The sequence below is a fragment of the Triticum aestivum genome, chromosome 4B (assembly GCF_018294505.1).
Source record: "Triticum aestivum cultivar Chinese Spring chromosome 4B, IWGSC CS RefSeq v2.1, whole genome shotgun sequence".
Classification (NCBI taxonomy): domain Eukaryota; kingdom Viridiplantae; phylum Streptophyta; class Magnoliopsida; order Poales; family Poaceae; genus Triticum; species Triticum aestivum.
In genome coordinates, this window is record NC_057804.1 from 70,238,644 (window position 1) to 70,257,850 (window position 19,207).

Genomic DNA, 19,207 nt, shown 5'->3' on the forward strand with positions numbered 1-19,207 from the left:
AGGATCGTTGGTGATGATGTTGGTGATGATTTCCCCCTCCCGGAGGGAAGTGTCCCTAGCAGAACAGCTCTGCCAGAGCCCTAGATTGGTTCCGCCAAGGTTCCGCCTCGTGGCGGCGGAGTTTCGTCCCGTAAGCTTGCCCACAATATTTTCCAGGGTAAAAGCCCTCATATAGCAGAAGATGGACACCGGAGGGCCACCAGGGGGCCTAGGAGATAGGGGCGCGTGCCCAGTAGGGGGGGCGCCCCCCACCCTCCTGGACAGGGTGTGGGCCCCCTAGTGTACTTCTTCCACTTAATTATTCTTATTGATTCCAAAAATAGGTTTCGTGGAGTTTTATGATTTTTGGAGCAGTGCAGAATAGGTTTCCAATGTTTGCTCCTTTTCCAGCCAGAATTCCATCTACCGGCATTCCCCCTCTTCATGGTAAACCTTGTAAAATAAGAGAGAATAGCCATAAGTATTGAGACATAATGTGTAATAACATCCCATAATGCAATAAATATTGATATAAAAGCATGATGCAAAATGGACGTATCAATACCCGCTACACACATCAACACTCATTGGACTGCATACATCGGTATGTATTATTTCCAATAAGTCACTAGCTCATTCAATTGTTCCAGAGAATGGAGTTTTAGTCATCTTGCCCATAAGGCACGGTTCGCAAGCATCAAATGATTCATAATCAAGTGATTCCAAAAATCCATCTTTATGGAGTTTCTTCATGCGCTTTACACTGATATGACCCAAAACGGCAGTGCCACAAATATGTTGCAATATCATTATCAACTTTGCATCTTTTGGCATCAATGTTATGAATATGTGTATCACTATGATCAAGATTCAATAAACCATCAACATTGGGTGTATGACCATAGAAGGTTTTATTCATGTAAATAGAATAACAATTTATTCTATGTCTTAGATGAATAATTGTATCGCAATAAACATGATCTAATCATATTTATGCTCAACACAAACACCAAATAACATTTATTTAGGTTCAACACTAATCTCGAAAGTATAGGGAGCGTGCGATGATGATCATATCAATCTTGGAACCACTTCCAACACACATCGTCACTTCACCCTCAACTAGTCTCTGTTTATTCTGTAACTCCTATTTCGAGTTACTAATCTTAGCAACCGAACAAGTATCAAATACCCATGGGCTACTATAAACACTAGTAAGGTGCACATCAATAACCCGTATATCAAATATACCCTTGTTCACTTTGCCATCCTTCTTATCCACCAAATATTCAGGGCATTTCCGCTTCCAGTGACCATTTCCTTTGCAGTAGAAGCACTCAGTTTCAGGCATTGGTCCAACTTTGGGCTTCTTCACGGGAGTGACAACTTGCTTGCCATTCTACTTGAAGTTCCCTTTCTTACCCTTTGCCCTCTTCTTGAAACTAGTGGTCTTGTTAATCATCAACACTTGATGCTCCTTCTTGATTTCTACCTTCATCAATTTCATCATCATGAAAAGCTCGATAATTGTTTTCGTCATCCCTTGCATACTATAGTTATCACGAAGTTCTACTAACTTGGTGATGGTGAGTAGAGAACTCTGTCAATCACTATCTTACCTGGAAGATTAACTCCCACTTGATTCAAGCAATTGTAGTACCCAGACAATATGCGCACATGCTCGCTGCTTGAGCTATTCTCCTTCATCTTTTAGCTATAGAACTTGGTGGAGACTTCATATCTCTCAACTTGGCTATTTGCTTGAAATGTTAACTTCAACTCCTGGAACATCTCATATGGTCCATGACATTCAAAACGTCTTTGAAGTCTCGATTCTAAGCCGTTAAGCATGGTGCACTAAACTATCAAGTAGTCATCATATTGAGCTAGCCAAACGCTCATAATGTCTGCATCTGCTCCTGCAATAGGTATGTCACCTAGCGGTGCATCAAGGACATAATTCTTCTGTTCAGCAATGAGGATAAACCTCAGATCACAGACCCAGTCCGCATCATTGCTACTATCATCTTTCAACTTAGTTTTCTCTAGGAACACATATAAATCATAGGGAAGCAACAACGCGAGCTATTGATCTACAACATTATTTGCAAAATACTATCATGACTAAGTTCATGATAAATTAAAGTTCAATTAATCATATTACTTAAGAACTCCCACTTAGATAGACATCCCTCTAATCATCTAAGTGATCACGTGATCCAAATCAACTAAACTATGTCCGATCATCACGTGAGATGGAGTAGTTTTCAATGGTGAACATCACTATGTTGATCATATCTACTATATGATTCACGCTCGACCTTTCGGTCTCCAGTGTTCCGAGGCCATATCTGCATATGCTAGGCTCGTCAGGTTTAACTCGAGTATTCTGCATGCTCAAAACTGGCTTACACCCGTTGTATGTGAACGTAGAGCTTATCACACCCAATCATCACGTGGTGTCTTAGCACGAAGAACTGTCGCAACGGTGCATACTCAGGGAGAACACTTATATCTTGAAATTTTAGTAAAGGATCATCTTATAAGCTACCGCCGAACTAAGCAAAATAAGATGTATAAAATATAAACATCACATGCAATCAAAATATGTGACATGATATGGCCATCATCATCTTGTGCCTTTGATCTCCATCTCCAAAGCATCGTCATGATCTCCATCGTCACCGGCATGACACCATGATCTCCATCGTCACCGGCATGACACCATGAACTCCATCATCTTGATCTATATCAATGTGTCGTCACATGGTCGTCTCGCCAACTATTGCTCTTGCAACTATTGCTATCGCATAGCAATAAAATAAAGAAATTATATGCCGCTTGCATCTTATGCAATAAAGAGACAACCATAAGGCTTCTGCCAGTTGCCGATAACTTCAATGATCATCTAATACAACAACTTATATCTCATCACGTCTTGACCATATCACATCACAACATGCCCTGCAAAAACAAGTTAGACGTCCTCTACTTTGTTGTTGCAAGTTTTACGTGGCTGCTATGGGCTTAGCAAGAACCGTTCTTACATACGCATCAAAACCACAACGATTTTTCGTCCAGTATGTGTTGTTTTAACCTTCACAAGGACCGGGCGTAGCCACACTTGATTCAACTAAAGTTGGAGAAACTGACACCCGCCAGCCACCTATGTGCGAAGCACGTCGGTAGAACCAGTCTCGCGTAAGCGTACGCGTAATGTCGGTCCGGGCGCTTCATCCAACAATATCGCCGAATCAAAGTATGACATGCTAGTAAGCAGTATGACTATTATCGCCCACAACTCACTTGTGTTCTACTCATTGATACGTCTCCAACGTATCTATAATTTATGAAGCATTCATGCTATTATATTATCTGTTTTGGATGTTTATGGGCTTTATTATACACTTTTATATTATTTTTGAGACTAACCTATTAACCGAAGGCCCAGCCCAAATTGTTGTTTTCTTGCCTATTTCAGTGTTTCGAAGAAAAGGAATATCAAACGGATCGAGTCCAAACGGAATGAAACCATGGGGAGAGTTATTTTTGGAACGGAAGCAATCCAGTAAATTTGGAGTGTACTCATGCGTCTCCAACGTATCTATAATTTTTGATTGTTCCATGCTATTATATTACTTGTTTTGGATGTTTATGGGCTTTACTTTACACTTTTATATCATTTTTGGACTAACCTACTAACAGGAGGCCCACCCCGAATTGCTGTTTTTTGTGTGCCTATTTCAGTGTTTCGAAGAAAAGGAATATCAAACGGAGTCCAAATGGAATGAAATCTTTGGGAGCGATCTTTTTGGAACAAACGTGATCCAGAGGACTTGGAGTGGAAGTCAAGAAACAAGCAAGGCGGCCACGAGGGTGCCCGGCGCGCCCCCTAGGGCTGGGCGCGCCCCCCACCCTCGTGGGCCCCTCGAGCATCCACCGACCTACTTCTTCCTCATATATATACCCATGTACCCCGAAAACATCAGAGGCGACCACGAAAAACTATTTCCACCCCCGTAACCTTTTGTATCCGCGAGATCCCATCTTGGAGCCTTCGCCGGCGCTCCGCCGGAGGGGGAATCAATCACGGAGGGCCTCTACATCATCTCCAAGGCCCTTTCGATGAGTTGTGAGTAGTTTACCATAGACCTTCGGGTCCATAGTTATTAGCTAGATGGCCTCTTTTCTCTCTTTGAATCTCAATACAAAGTTCTCCTTGATCTTCTTGGAGATCTATTTGATGTAACTCTTTTTGCGGTGTGTTTGTCGAGATCCGATGAATTGTGGGTTTATGATCAAGTTTATCTATGAGAAATATTTGAATCTCCTCTGAATTCTTTTATGTGATGAACTTATGAAATTGTTTGCTACTAAGAGTGCTTATATTGATCCCAATTATATGCCTTTGTCTACTTTGATTGAGAATAATAATGAATCTATGGATGTTAATAATTTTGGTAACAATGCTTATAGAGGAAACTTTAATCCTAGACTATTCCCAAATAATTCCTCTACTAATTATGGAAATTCCTACAATAATTCTTATGGAAATTATAATAAGATGCCCTCTTATTTTGAGAATAGTGTGAAAGAATTTATGATCTCTCAAAAGAATTTTAATGCCATGCTTGTAGAAAAATTGCTTAAAGTTGATGATTTGGCTAGGAACGTTGATAGACTTTCGCTTGATGTTGATTCTTTGAAACTTATATATAATCCTCCTCAGCATGATATCAATGAGTCTCTCAAGGCTATGAGAATTTCCATTGATGAGTGCAAAGAAAGAACCGCTAGATTGCGTGCTAAGAAAGATTGCTTTGAAAAGGCATGTTCTTCTAGTTTCCATGAAAATAATGATGAAGATCTAAAAGTTATTGATGTGTCCCCTATTAAATCTTTGTTTTGCAATATGAATCTTGATAATGATGGGACTGGAGATGAGTCAATTTTAGTTAAAAGGCGTCCCAATGATTCAGAGTTCTTAGTCTTGATGCTAAATTTCGTAAAAGTGGGATTGGAGAGGTCAATACTTTAAATAGCATTGAACCCACTATCTTGGATTTCAAGGATTTTAATTATGATAATTGTTCTTTTGTAGATTGTATTTCCTTGTTGCAATCCGTGTTGAATTCTCCTCATGCTTATAGTCAAAATAAAGCTTTTACCAAACATATTGTTGATGCCTTGATGCAATCTTATGATGAAAAACTTAATTAGGAAGTTTCTATACCGAGAAAACTTAATGATGAGTGGGAACCTACTATAAAGATTAAAATTAAAGATCATGAGTGTTATGCTTTGTGTGATTTGGGTGCTAGTGTTTCCACGATTCCGAAAACTTTATGTGATATTCTAGGTTTCCAGGATCTTGATGATTGCTCTTTAAATTTGCACCTTGCGGATTCCACCATTAAAAAGCCTATTTGAAGAATCAATGATGTTCTTATTGTTGCAAATAGTAACTATGTCCCCGTAGATTTTAACGTTTTTGATATAGATTGCAATCTTTCATGTCTTATTATTCTTGGTAGACCCTTCCTTAGAACGATTGGTGCAATTATTGATATGAAGGAAGGGAATATTAGATTCCAATTTCCATTAAGGAAAGGCATGGAACACTTTACAAGAAAGAAAGTCAAATTACCCGATGAATCTATCATGCGAGCTACTTATGAATTGAGTGCCAAAGATGGCACTACTTAGATCTATCCTTTCTTTTATGCCTAGCTAGGGGCGTTAAACGATAGCCCTAGTTGGGAGGCAACCCAATTTTATTTTTGTTTTTTGTTTTTTTAGTAATAATTTTTTCATCTACCTTCTGTTTAGATATGTTTTTAGGTTTTAATTAGTGTTTGTGCCAAGTAGAACCAATAGGATAACCTATGGTAATAGTTAATTTGATTCTGCTGAAAAACAGAAACTTTGCGCACACGAAAATAATTTTAGTAATTCACAGAAACGTGATTTTGCATTTCTTCTTTTTGCTGTAGATCAATAAACAAATTTCCCAAGATTTTTAGAGTTCCAGAAGTATTCGAGAGTTACAGATTGCTACAGACTGTTCTGTTTTTGACAGATTCTATTTTTCGTGTGTTGTTTGCTTATTTTGATGCATCTATGGCTAGTATGTAGGGTATGAACCATAGAGAAGTTGGAATACAGTAGGTTTAACACCAATATAAATAAAGAATGAGTTCATTGCAGTACCTTATGTGGTGGTTTTTCTTTCTTGCACTAACGGAGCTTATGAGATTTCCTGTTGAGTTTTGTGTTGTGAAGTTTTCAAGTTTTGGGTAAGATTTGATGGACTATGGAATAAGGAGTGGCAAGAGCCTAAGCCTGGTGATGCCCAAGGCACCCCAAGATATTCAAGAATAGCCAAAAGCCTAAGCTTGGGGATGCCCCGGAAGGCATCCCCTCTTTCGTCTTCGTTTATCGGTAACTTTACTTGGAGCTATATGTTTATTCGCCACATGATATGTGTTTTGCTTGGAGCGTCTTGTATGATATTAGTCTTTGCTGTTTAGTTTTCCACAATCATCCTTGCTGTACACACCTTTTGGGAGAATCCCACTTTATTAGAATTTATTAGAACACTCTATGTGCTTCACTTATATGTTTTGAGCTTGATAGTTTTTGCTCTAGTACTTCACTTATATCTTTTAGAGCACGGCGGTGGCTTAATTTTGAAGAAATTGTTGATCTATCATGCTTCACTTATATTATTTTGAGAGTCTTTTAGAACAGCATGGTATTTTCTATGGTTATAAATTTGGTCCTAGAATGATGAACATCCAAGTTGGGTATAATAAAAACTATCATATAAAGTGCATTAGACACTAGGATCAATTTGATGCTTGATAATTGTTTTGATATATAAATGTGGTAATGTTAGAGTCATGCTAGTTGGGTAATTACGAAATTTAGATATACTTATGTTGAAGTTGGCAAGTCCTGTAGCATGCACGTATGGTAAAAGTTGTGTGACAAAATTGTTTCATGAGGTGCTCTTTTAATTGTCTTCCTTATGAGTGGAGGTCGGGATCACGCGATGGTTAACTCCTACCAACCTTTCCCCTAGGAGCATGCATAGTAGTACTTTGCTTAGAGGGAAAGTAGACTTTTGCACTAAGTATATGAGTTCTTTATGACTAATGTGAGTCTATGGATATACGCACACTCACCCTTCCACTTTGCTAGCCTCTATTATGCCGCGCATCTTTCGCCGGTATCATGCACCCATTATTTACCTTCCTCAAAACAGCCACCATACCAACCTTTTATGGCATTTCCATTGCCATTCCGAGATATATTGCCATGCAACTTTCCACTGTTCCATTTATTATGACAGGTTCCATCATTGTCGTATTGCTCTTTGCATGATCATGTAGTTGACATTGTATTTGTGGCAATGCCACCTTCATAATTTTTCATACAAGTCACTCTTGATTCATTGCATATCCCGGTACACCACTGGAGGCATTCATATAGAATCATATTTTGTTCTAAGTATTGAGTTGTAATTCTTGAGTTGTAAATCAATAAAAGTGTGATGATCTTCATTATTAGAGCATTGTCCCAAGTGAGGAAAGGATGATGAAGACTATGATTCCCGCACAAGTCGGGATGAGACTTTGGACTTTGAAAAAAAGGGAAAAAAAGAGGCCAAAGAGCCCACCAAATAAAAGAAAAGAGGCCAAAGAGCCCACCAAATAAAAAAATGAGAGAAAAAGAGAGAAGGGACAATGCTACTATCTCTTTTCCACACTTGTGCTTCAAAGTAGCACCATGATCTTCATGATAGAGAGTCTCCTGTGTTGTCACTTTCATATACTAAGTGGGAATTTTTCATTATAGAACTTGGCTTGTATATTCCAATGATGGGCTTCCTCAAAATGCCCTAGGTCTTTGTGAGCAAGCAAGTTGGATGCACACCCACTTAGTTTCTTTTGTTGAGCTTTCATACATTTATAGCTCTAGTGCATCCGTTGGATGGCAATCCCTACTGACTCACATTGATATCTATTAATGGGCATCTCCATAGCCCGTTGATACGCCTAGTTGATGTGAGACTATCTTCTCCCTTTTTTTTGTCTTCACAACCACCACCATATACCACATATAGTTCTATGTCCTGGCTTGCGCTCATGTATTACGTAAGAGTTAAAAAAGCTGAAGCGCGTTAAAAAGTATGAACCAATTGCTTGGCTGAAACCAGGGTTATGTAGGATGGGAGTATTTTGTGTAATGAAAATGAAGCATCGACTAACTATATGATTTTGTAGGGATAAGCTTTCTTTGGCTATGCTATTTTGATAAGACATGATTATTTGTTAGTATGCTTTGAGTATTACAATTTTTATTTTTTATAAGCTTTTATCTTGAATCATTTGGATCTGAACAAACATGCCACAATAAACAAAATTACATTGAGAATTATGCTAGGTAGCATTCCACATAAAAAATTCTGCTTTTATCATTTACCTACTCGGGGACGAGCAGGAATTAAGCTTGGGGATGATTGATATGTCTCCAACGTATCTATAATTTTTGATTGTTCCATGCTATTATATTACTTGTTTTGGATGTCTATGGGCTTTACTTTACACTTTTATATCATTTTGGGACTAACCTACTAACCGGAGGCCCAGACCGAATTGTTGTTTTTTTTGCCTATTTCAGTGTTTCGAAGAAAAGGAATATCAAACAGAGTCCAAACGGAATGAAACCTTCGGGAGCGATCTTTTTGGAACAAACGTGATCCAGAGGACTTGGAGTGGAAGTCAAGAAACAAGCGAGGCATCCACGAGGGTGCTCGGCGGGCCCCCTAGGCCTGGGCACGCCTCCCACCCTTGTGGGCCTCTCGAACATCCACCGGCCTACTTCTTCCTCCTATATATACCCATGTACCCCGAAAACATCAGAGGCGACCACAAAAAAACTATTTCCACCGCCGTAACCTTCTGTATTCGCGAGATCCCATCTTGGAGCCTTCGCCGGCGCTCCGTCGGAGGGGGAATCGATCATGGAGGGCCTCTACATCATCTCCAAGGCCCTTTCGATGAGTTGTGAGTAGCTTACCACAGACCTTTGGGTCCATAGTCATTAGCTAGATGGCTTCTTCTCTCTCTTTGAATCTCAATACAAATTTCTCATTGATCTTCTTGGAGATCTATTCGATGAAACTCTTTTTGCGATGTGTTTGTCGAGATCCGATGAATTGTGGGTTTATGATCAAGTTTATGTATGAGAAATATTTGAATCTCCTCTGAATTCTTTTATGTGTGATTAAGTCATCTTTGCAAGTCTCTTCGAATTATCAGTTTGGTTTGGCCTACTAGATTGATCTTTCTTGCAATGGGAGAAGTGCTTAGCTTTGGGTTCAATCTTGCGGTGTCCTTTCCCAGTGACAGCAGGGGCAGCAAGGCATGTATTGTATTGTTGGCACAGAGGATAAAAAGATGGGGTTTACATCATATTGCATGATTTTATCCCTCTACATCATGTCATCTTTCTTAATGCGTTACTCTGTTCTTTATGAACTTAATACTCCAGATGCATGCTGGATAGCGGTCGATGTGTGGAGTAATAGTGGTAGATTCAGGCAGGAGTCGGTCTAGTTGTCACGGACGTGATGCCTATATACATGATCATGCCTAGATAATCTCATAATTATTCGCTTTTCTATCAATTGCTTGACACTAATTTGTTCACCCATCGTAATACTTATGCTATCTTGAGAGAAGCCACTAGTGAAACCTATGGCCCACGGGTCTATATTTTATCATATAAGCTTTCCATCTACTTTTATTTGCATCTTTACTTTTCCAATATATATCATAAAATACCAAAAATATATTTATCTTATCATATTATCTCTATCAGATCTCACTTTTGCAAGGGGCCTTGAAGGGATTGACAACCCCTTTATTGCGTTGGTTGCGAGTTCTTGTTTGTTTGTGTAGGTGTGTGGGACTTTTGAGGAGCCTCCTACTGGATTGATACCTTGATTCTCAAAAACTGAGGGAAAAACTTACGCTACTATTGTTGCATCATCCTTTCCTCTTAGAGGAAAAAAACCTCAAGCTCAAGACATAACACGTACCTAAGGGAAGCAACAAGGAAGCCACGAGGCAGGGAGGCGCGCCCTACCCCCTGGGCGCGCCCCCACCCTCGTGGCTCCCCTGACCGACTTCTTTCGCCTATATATGTCCATATGCCCTAAAAACATTGGGGAGCATAATAGATCGGGAGTTCCACCGCCGCAAGCCTCTGTAGCCACCAAAAACCTCTCGGGAGCCCATTCCGGCACCCTGCCGGAGGGGGGATCCCTCACCGGTGGCCATCTTCATCATCCCGGCGCTCTCCTTGACGAGGAGGGAGTAGTTCACCCTCGGGGCTAAGGGTATGTATGAGTAGCTATGTGTTTGATCTCTCTCTCTCGTGTCCTTGATGTATCGCGAGCTTTGCTATTATAGTTGGATCTTATGATGTTTCTCCCCCTCTACTCTCTTGTAATGGATTGAGTTTTCCCTTTGAAGTTATCTTATCGGATTGAGTCTTTAAGGATTTGAGAACACTTGATGTATGTCTTGCCGTGCTTATCTATGGTGCCAATGGGATATTCACGTGATTTACTTGATGTATATTTTGGTGATCAACTTGCGAGTTCAATGAACTTATGCATAGGGGTTGGCACACGTTTTTGTCTTGACTCTCCGGTTGAAACTTTGGGGCACTCGTTGAAGTACTTTGTGTTGGTTGAATAGATGAATCTGAGATTGTGTGATGCATATCATATAATCATGCCCACAGATACTTGAGGTGACATTGGAGTATCTAGGTGACATTATGGTTTTGGTTGATTTGTATCTTAAGGTGTTATTCTAGTACGAACTCTATGATAGATCGAACGGAAAGAATGGCTTCATGTTATTTTACTATGGACTCTTGAATAGATCGATCAGAAAGGATAACTTTGAGGTGGTTTCGTACCCTACAATAATCTCTTCGTTTGTTCTCCGCTATTAGTGACTTTGGAGTGACTCTTTCTTGCATGTTGAGGGATAGTTATATGATCCAATTATGTTATTATTGTTGAGAGAACTTGCACTAGTGAAAGTATGAACCCTAGCCCTTGTTTCCTAGCATTGCAATACCGTTTACCCTCACTTTTATCATTAGTTACCTTGCTGTTTTTATATTTTCAGATTACAAAAACCTATATCTACCATCCATATTGCACTTGTATCACCATCTCTTCGCTGAACTAGTGCATCCATACAATTTACCATTGTATTGGTGTGTTGGGGACACAAGAGACTCTTTGTTATTTGGTTGCAGGGTTGTTTGAGAGAGACCATCTTCATCCTACGCCTCCCACAGATTGATAAACCTTAGGTCATCCACTTGAGGGAAATTTGCTACTGTCCTACAAACCTCTGCACTCGGAGGCCCAACAACATCTACAAGGAGAAGGTTACGTAGTAGACATCAAGCTCTTTTCTGGCGTCGTTGCCGGGGAGGTGAGTGCTTGAAGGTATATCTTTAGATATTGCAATTGAATCTTTTTGTTTCCTGTTTTATCACTAGTTTAGTCTATAAAATAAAACTACAAAAAATGGAATTTAGTTTGCCTCATACGCTTCATCTTTTTAATATCTTTCGTAAGTATGATGAAAAGGAAAATTGTGCTCAAGTGCTAGAAGAAGAAGTCTATAAAATGTTTGGTACTAAATCTTTGGATGATGAGCATGATTGCAATGTTGTTAGTATGAACTCTTTGAATATCCATTGTACTAATGATGATTGCACTAGTTATGATGAAAATGTCTCCTATAAGCATGTCAATTTCTGTGGAGTGTATGGGTTTTGCAAGTACACACCAAATAGGAAAGATAGATATTGCAAGAGGCATAAGCATTTAGAAACTAAATGGTTACAAGAAAGGCTAAATGTGAGTGCTGAAAATTTAAAATATCTTTACGGCACTTGCGAACTTTGCAATGAACACGGCCATTTAAATCTCCGTTGCAAATTGTTTCATAATCGAATCATCTCAAAAAATTGTGATAACTTGATTACCCTTGAGCATCATAAAGAACTTAGTTTGCTTTTGGGTTATGAAGAATTGAAACGTGCAACTAAGCATATTCCAGAATATAAACTTAAGCAATTCCTTGATATTGATCTAGAAGAAATTTTTATATATTGTGCGGTGAATTGCATTGAAAATCCTTATATTGCCAATTACATAAAGAAAAGAAAGCAAATAGAAGATGATGAGAATACTAATGAAAGGGAAGAGACTTCCCAATATCCTCCTATTATTTCTTATGATGAATCAGGTAACGAGGAGGAGCTTTCTATTCAACCAATCTCATTATTAAGGAGCTCAAAGAATAGGGTTGAACCCACACATGATGTGAAGAAGAAAAAAAGACGGAGAAACAAAGGTAAAAAGATATCCCTCCCAAATGATGTTGCTCCTATTACTCATTGTGATGATGATAATTGTTATACTATTGGTGATATCCATACTATTAATGATGAGAGTGATTATGCTTATGATACGAAAAGGCCCAAGCTTGGGGAAGCTATGTTTGATAAGGATGACATATTTGAGAATATATTTTCTGCAATTAATGTTTGTCCCAAGCTTGGGGATGCTACGTTTAATGAAGATGATATTTTTATCCTCCCAAGTTTTGATATACAAAGTTGTTATGATGATAGCATGCCTTCTACCTATGATGATTATATTGATGAAAGTGGGTTTGGAAGAGTGTCAACTTTAGGAAGTAATGATCCCAATATTTTGGAGGATGTTGAATCTTATAATATTTATGAAAGTGGATTTGGAGAGGTCATGACTTTATTTAGTAATGAATCCACTATGTTGGAAGAGGTTTCAATTGATTACGATGAGAACAAAGTTGCTACTTATGATGATTATTGTGATGAAACTTATGCTATAAAATGAAGTGATGATTATATTTATAGAACTTGTCATGATTATGATTACCATTTTTATGAACATTACTCTTTTAATGTGGAAACAATCTATAGTATTCGAGTCTCTTATGATACTCCCACTATTCCGAATAAGAAGAATTTAGTTTATGTGGAGAGTAGTAAATTTTCTATGCAAGTAGATCATTAAAAGAATGCTTTAGGTGCTGGTTATATTGTTGAATTCATTCATGATGCTACTGAAAATTATTATGAGGAAGGAACATATACTTGTAGGAATTGCAATAATATCAAGTTTCCTCTCTATGTGCTTAAAATCTTCAAGTTATGCTTGTTTTTCCTTCCTATGCTAGTTGATTATTGTTCCCATAAGTTGTTTGCTCAAAAAATCCCTATGCATAGGAAGTGGGTTAGTCTTAAATATGCTAGTCATATGCTTCATGATGCTCCCGTTATGTTTCAATTTTTATCTTTTATGTGAGCATCATTACCATCATCATGCCTAGCTAGAAAGGCATTAAAGAAAAGCGCTTGTTGGGAGACAACCCAATATTTATCCTTACTGTTTTTGTGTATCCACATGATTATGCTACTGTAGTAATCATGTTTTATAGCTTTTGTTTCAATAAAGTGCCAAGTAAGACCTTTACGATAGCTTGCAGTGATAGTTGTCTTGATCCTGCTGAAAATCAGAAACTTTTGCACCCAGTACATTAGTTTTGATAATTCACAGAAACGTGCTTTTGATCTGATTCTTTTTTATATGGATTGGTACACAAATTTCTCAGGTTTTCCTAGTTTAGTAGGCTTTTTGGAGTTACATAAGTATTCGAATAATACAGATTACTACAGACTATTCTGTTTTTGACAGATTCTGTTTTCTGTGTGTTGTTTGCTTATTTTGATGAATCTATGTGTAGTATCGGAGGGTATGAACCATAGAGAAGTTGGAATACAGTAGGTTTAACAGCAATATGAATTTAGAATGAGTTCACAACAGTACCTAAGTGGTGGTTTTGTTTTCTTATACTAACGGAGCTTACGAGTTTTCTGTTAAGTTTTGTGTTGTGAACTTTTCAAGTTTTGGGTAAAGATTTGATGGACTATGGAATAAGGAGTGGCAAGAGCCTAAGCTTGGGGATGCCCCGGATGGCATCCCCTCTTTCGTCTTCATTCATCGGTAACTTTACTTGGAGCTATATTTTTATTCACCACATGATATGTGTTTTGCTTGGAGCGTCATACCATTTTATTTTGTTTTGCTTGTTATTTGAATAAAATACCAAGATCTAAAATTCTTAAGTGAGAGAGAGAGTCTTCGCATAGTTGCATAATTATTTAACTACTCATTGATCTTCACTTATATCATCTTGGAGTAGTTTGTCATTTACTCGTGTGCTTCACTTATATCCTATGAGTAAATGGTTGAATGAGTTGAATGTCATAATTCTGAAATTATACATGTTTCATATGCTTATCCCATGGGGAATAATGACTTCACTTATAAGAAGTAGAGGTGGTAAATTTATTGAAGGTTAGCAAACATTGTATTGGTCATTTGAACAATTCATGAAAGAATATTGAAGGAAGAGATATTTCACATATAAATATACTATCTTAGACATCTTCTATGATTGTGAGCCCCATTAATTATTTTCAAACCTGAGAAAATTAGTTGAAGTTGGACAAGGAAGACAACGTAATGAGTTATGCTTGGGTATATTTGTATAGAAGTTATATTGTTATAGATCCTCCAACATGTGGTGGTTGCTATTTAGAATCCTTTGCTAGCCAAAATATCTGTACTAAGCGGGAATACTGCTTGTGCATCCAAATCCCTTGAACCAAGTTTGTTCCATGAGTGTCAACCATACCTACCTATATGTGGTATTTACCTGCCGTTCCAAGTAAATTTGCATGTGCCAAACTCTAAACCTTCAAATAATAATCTATTGTGTATGCCTAAATCGCTCATGTAGAGACTAGGAGCTGTCAGTATCTTCCATGCTAGGTGGGTTATTCTCACGATGAGTGGACTCCGCTCATCATTCACGAGAAAAATGGCTGGTAACTGGGATGCCCAGTCCCATGATCAAAATATCAAAATCAAATCAAAATAATTGCAAATGAAACTCCCCCAGGATTGTTGTTAGTTGGAGGCACCCGTTGTTTCGGGCAAACTATGGATTGATGATTGTTGGTGGAGGGGGAGTAAAAACTTTACCATTCTGTTTGGGAACCGCCTATAATGTATCCAGTATGGAAGAAACTGGGAACCCTTGGTTGTTATGTTGACAATGAAAGCATATCTCTCAAAATTATTTATCTCTATTTCAAAATCGAGCTCTGGCACCTCTGCAAATCCCTGCTTCCCTCTGCAAAGGGCCTATCTTTTACTTTAATGCAAGAGTCAGTAGTATTCCTTTTCATTCCAAGCTACTCTTTAGTTGGCAAGCATCATATGATGGGGAAAGATCTAAGCATATATGGCCATTCAAATATATTTGATCATGAATTATTATCGTTGACAATTATCTATATGATAAGTAAGTTGGGAGGCGAAATAGTAAGCCCCTATCTTTCTCTGTGTTCGATGGATGCTATTTGTTCTAAAAATATGCTTTGAGTGGTAGCAATCATGGAAGACTATATGATAGTTGAGTATGTGGGATTTGCTAAATCAAAGCTCTTACATGGACCCTTCCTGAAAATAAGATGAATTGCAATTGTTTGATGACTGAGAACATAGTTTGCTAGTTTTCAAGAAAGTTTATGGTCTATGCTTTAACATTTGAATAGCTTGTCACTTGATCATGAGATGTTCTATGAGATGACCTACTGTTATGATATATAATGATGCTAGAAAAGGTGATTGAAATTACCATTGATCAAACTTGTGCACCTGCTAGCATTCACACTTTATAAATTATTTCTATTATCATTTACCTACTCGAGGACGAGCAGGAATTAAGCTTGGGGATGCTGATACTTCTCCAACGTATCTATAATTTATGCAGCATTCATGCTATTATATTAGCTGTTTTGGATGTTTATGGGCTTTATTATACACTTTTATATTATTTTTGGGACTAACCTATTAACCAGAGGCCCAACCCAAATTGTTGTTTTCTTGCCTATTTTAGTGCTTCTAAGAAAAGGAATATCAGACGGAGTCCAAACGGAATGAAACCTTCATGAAGTTATTTTTCAAACGGAAGTAATCCAGGAGACTTGGAGTGTACGTAAGGGAAGCAACGAGGAAGCCACGAGACACGGAGGCGCGCCCTACCCTCCTGGGCGCGCCCCCACCCTCGTGGGCCCCTCGTGTCTCCCCTGCACGACTTCTTTTGCCTATATATGTCCATATACCCTAAAAACATCGGGGAGCACAATAGATCGGGAGTTCCGCCACCGCAAGCCTCTGTAGCCACCAAAAACCTCTCGTGAGCCCGTTCCGGCACCCTGCCGGAGGGGGGGGATCTCTCACCGGTGGCCATCTTCATCATCTCGGCGCTCTCCATGACGAGGAGGGAGTAGTTCACCCTCGGGGCTGAGGGTATGTACCAGTAGCTATGTGTTTGATCTCTCTCTCTCTCTCTCATGTTCTTGATTCGGCACGATCTTGATGTATCGTGAGCTTTGCTATTATAGTTGGATCTTATGATGTTTCTCCCCCTCTACTCTCTTGTAATGGATATAGTTTTCCCTTTGAAGTTATCTTATCGGATTGAGTCTTTAAGGATTTGAGAACACTTGATGTATGTCTTGCCGTGCTTATCTGTGGTGACAATGGGATATTCACGTGATTTACTTGATGTATATTTTGGTGATCAACTTGCGAGTTCAATGAACTTATGCATAGGGGTTGGCACACGTTTTTGTCTTGACTCTCCGGTTGAAACTTTGGGGCACTCTTTGAAGTACTTTGTGTTGGTTGAATAGATGAATCTGAGATTGTGTGATGCATATCGTATAATCATGCCCACGGATACTTGAGGTGACATTGGAGTATCTAGGTGACATTAGGGTTTTGGTTGATTTGTGTCTTAAGGTGTTATTCTAGTACGAACTCTATGATAGATCGAATGGAAAGAATGGCTTTATGTTATTTTACTACGGACTTTTGAATAGATCGATCAGAAAGGATAACTTTGCGGTGGTTTCGTACCCTACAATAATCTCTTCGTTTGTTCTCCGCTATTAGTGACTTTGGAGTGACTGTTTCTTGTATGTTGAGGGATAGTTATATGATCTAATTATGTTATTATTGTTGAGAGAACTTGCACTAGTGAAAGTAGGAACCCTAGGCCTTGTTTCCTAGCATTGCAATACCGTTTACGCTCACTTTTATCATTAGTTACCTTGCTGTTTTTATATTTTCAGGTTACAAAACCTATATCTACCATCCATATTGCACTTGTATCACCATCTCTTCGCCGAACTAGTGCACCTATACAATTTACCATTATATTGGGTGTGTTGGGGACACAAGAGGCTCTTTGCTATTTGGTTGCAGGGTTGTTTGAGATAGACCATCTTCATCCTACGCCTCCCATGGATTGATAAACCTTAGGTCATCCACTTGAGGGAAATTTGCTACTGTCCTACAAACCTCTGCACTTGTAGGCCCAACAACGTCTACAAGGAGAAGGTTACGTAGTAGACATCACTCGTGCATATAACATCTACGCATAAACCTGGCTCGGATGCCACTATTGGGGAACGTAGTAATTCCAAAAAATTTCCTATGCACACGCAAGATCATGGTGATGCATAGCAACGAGAGGGGAGAGTGTCGTCCACGTACCCTCGTAGACCGTAAGCGGAAGCGTTATGACAACCGGTTGATGTAGTCGTACGTCTTCACGATCGACCGATCCTAGTACCGAACGTATGACACCTCCGCGATCTGCACACGTTCAGCTCGGTGACGTCCCACGAAGTCACGATCTAGTAGAGCTTCGAGGGAGAGTTTCATCAACACAACGACGTGATGATGGTGTTGATGAAGCTACCGACGTAGGGCTTTGCCTAAGCACCGCTATGATATGACCAAGGTGGATTATGGTGGAGGGGGGCAACACACGCGGCTAAAAGATTAATGATCAGCTTGTGTGTTCTAGGGTGCCCCCTTGCCCCTGTATATAAAGGAGGGAGGGAGGAGGAGGCCGACCCTCATAGGGTGCGCCCAAAGTGTGGAGTCTTACTAGGACTCCCTAGTCCTAGTAAGATTCCACCTCCCACATGGAGTAGGAAAAGGGGAAGGGAGACAGAGAAGGAAGGAAGGGGGCGCCCCCCTCCCTAGTCCAATTCGGACCAGTCCATGGGGAGGGGTGCGGCCACCCTTGAGGCCCGTATGGCCCATTAAGGCCCAATACGAATTCCCGTAACTCTCCGGTACTCCGAAAAATATGCGAATCACTCGGAACCTTTCTGATGTCCGAATATAGCCTTCCACTATATTGATCTTTATGGCTCAATCATTTCGAGACTCCTCGTCATGTCACCGATCTCATCCGGGACTCCAAATAAACTTCGGTCATCAAATCACATAACTCATAATATAAATCGTCACCGAACGTTAAGCGTGCGGACCCTACGGGTTCGAGAACTATGTAGACATGACCGAGACACGTCTCCGGTCAATAACCAATAGCGGAACCTGGATGCTCATATTGGCTCCTACATATTCTACGAAGATCTTTATCGGTCAAACCGCATACCAACATACGTTGTTCCCTTTGTCATTGGTATGTTACTTGCCCGAGATTCGATCATCGGTATCACCATACCTAGTTCAATCTCGTTACCGGCAAGTCTCTTTACTCGTTCCGTAATGTATCATCCTGCAACTAACTCATTAGTTATATTGCTTGCAAGGCTTATAGTGATGTGCATTACCAAGAGGACCCAGAGATACCTCTCCGACAATCGGAGTGACAAATCCTAATCTCGATCTATGCCAACTCAACCAGTACCATCGGAGACACTTGTAGAGCACCTTTATAAGCACCCAGTTATGTTGTGACATTTAGTAGCACACAAAGTGTTCCTTCGGTATTTGGGAGTTGCATAATCTCATAGTCATAGAACATGTATAAGTCATGAAGACAGCAATAGCAACAAACTAAATGATCAAGTGCTAAGCTAACGGAAAGGGTCAAGTCAATCACATCATTCTCTAATGATGTGATCCTGTTAATCAAATGACAACACATGACTATGGCTAGGAAACTTAACCATGTTTGATTCA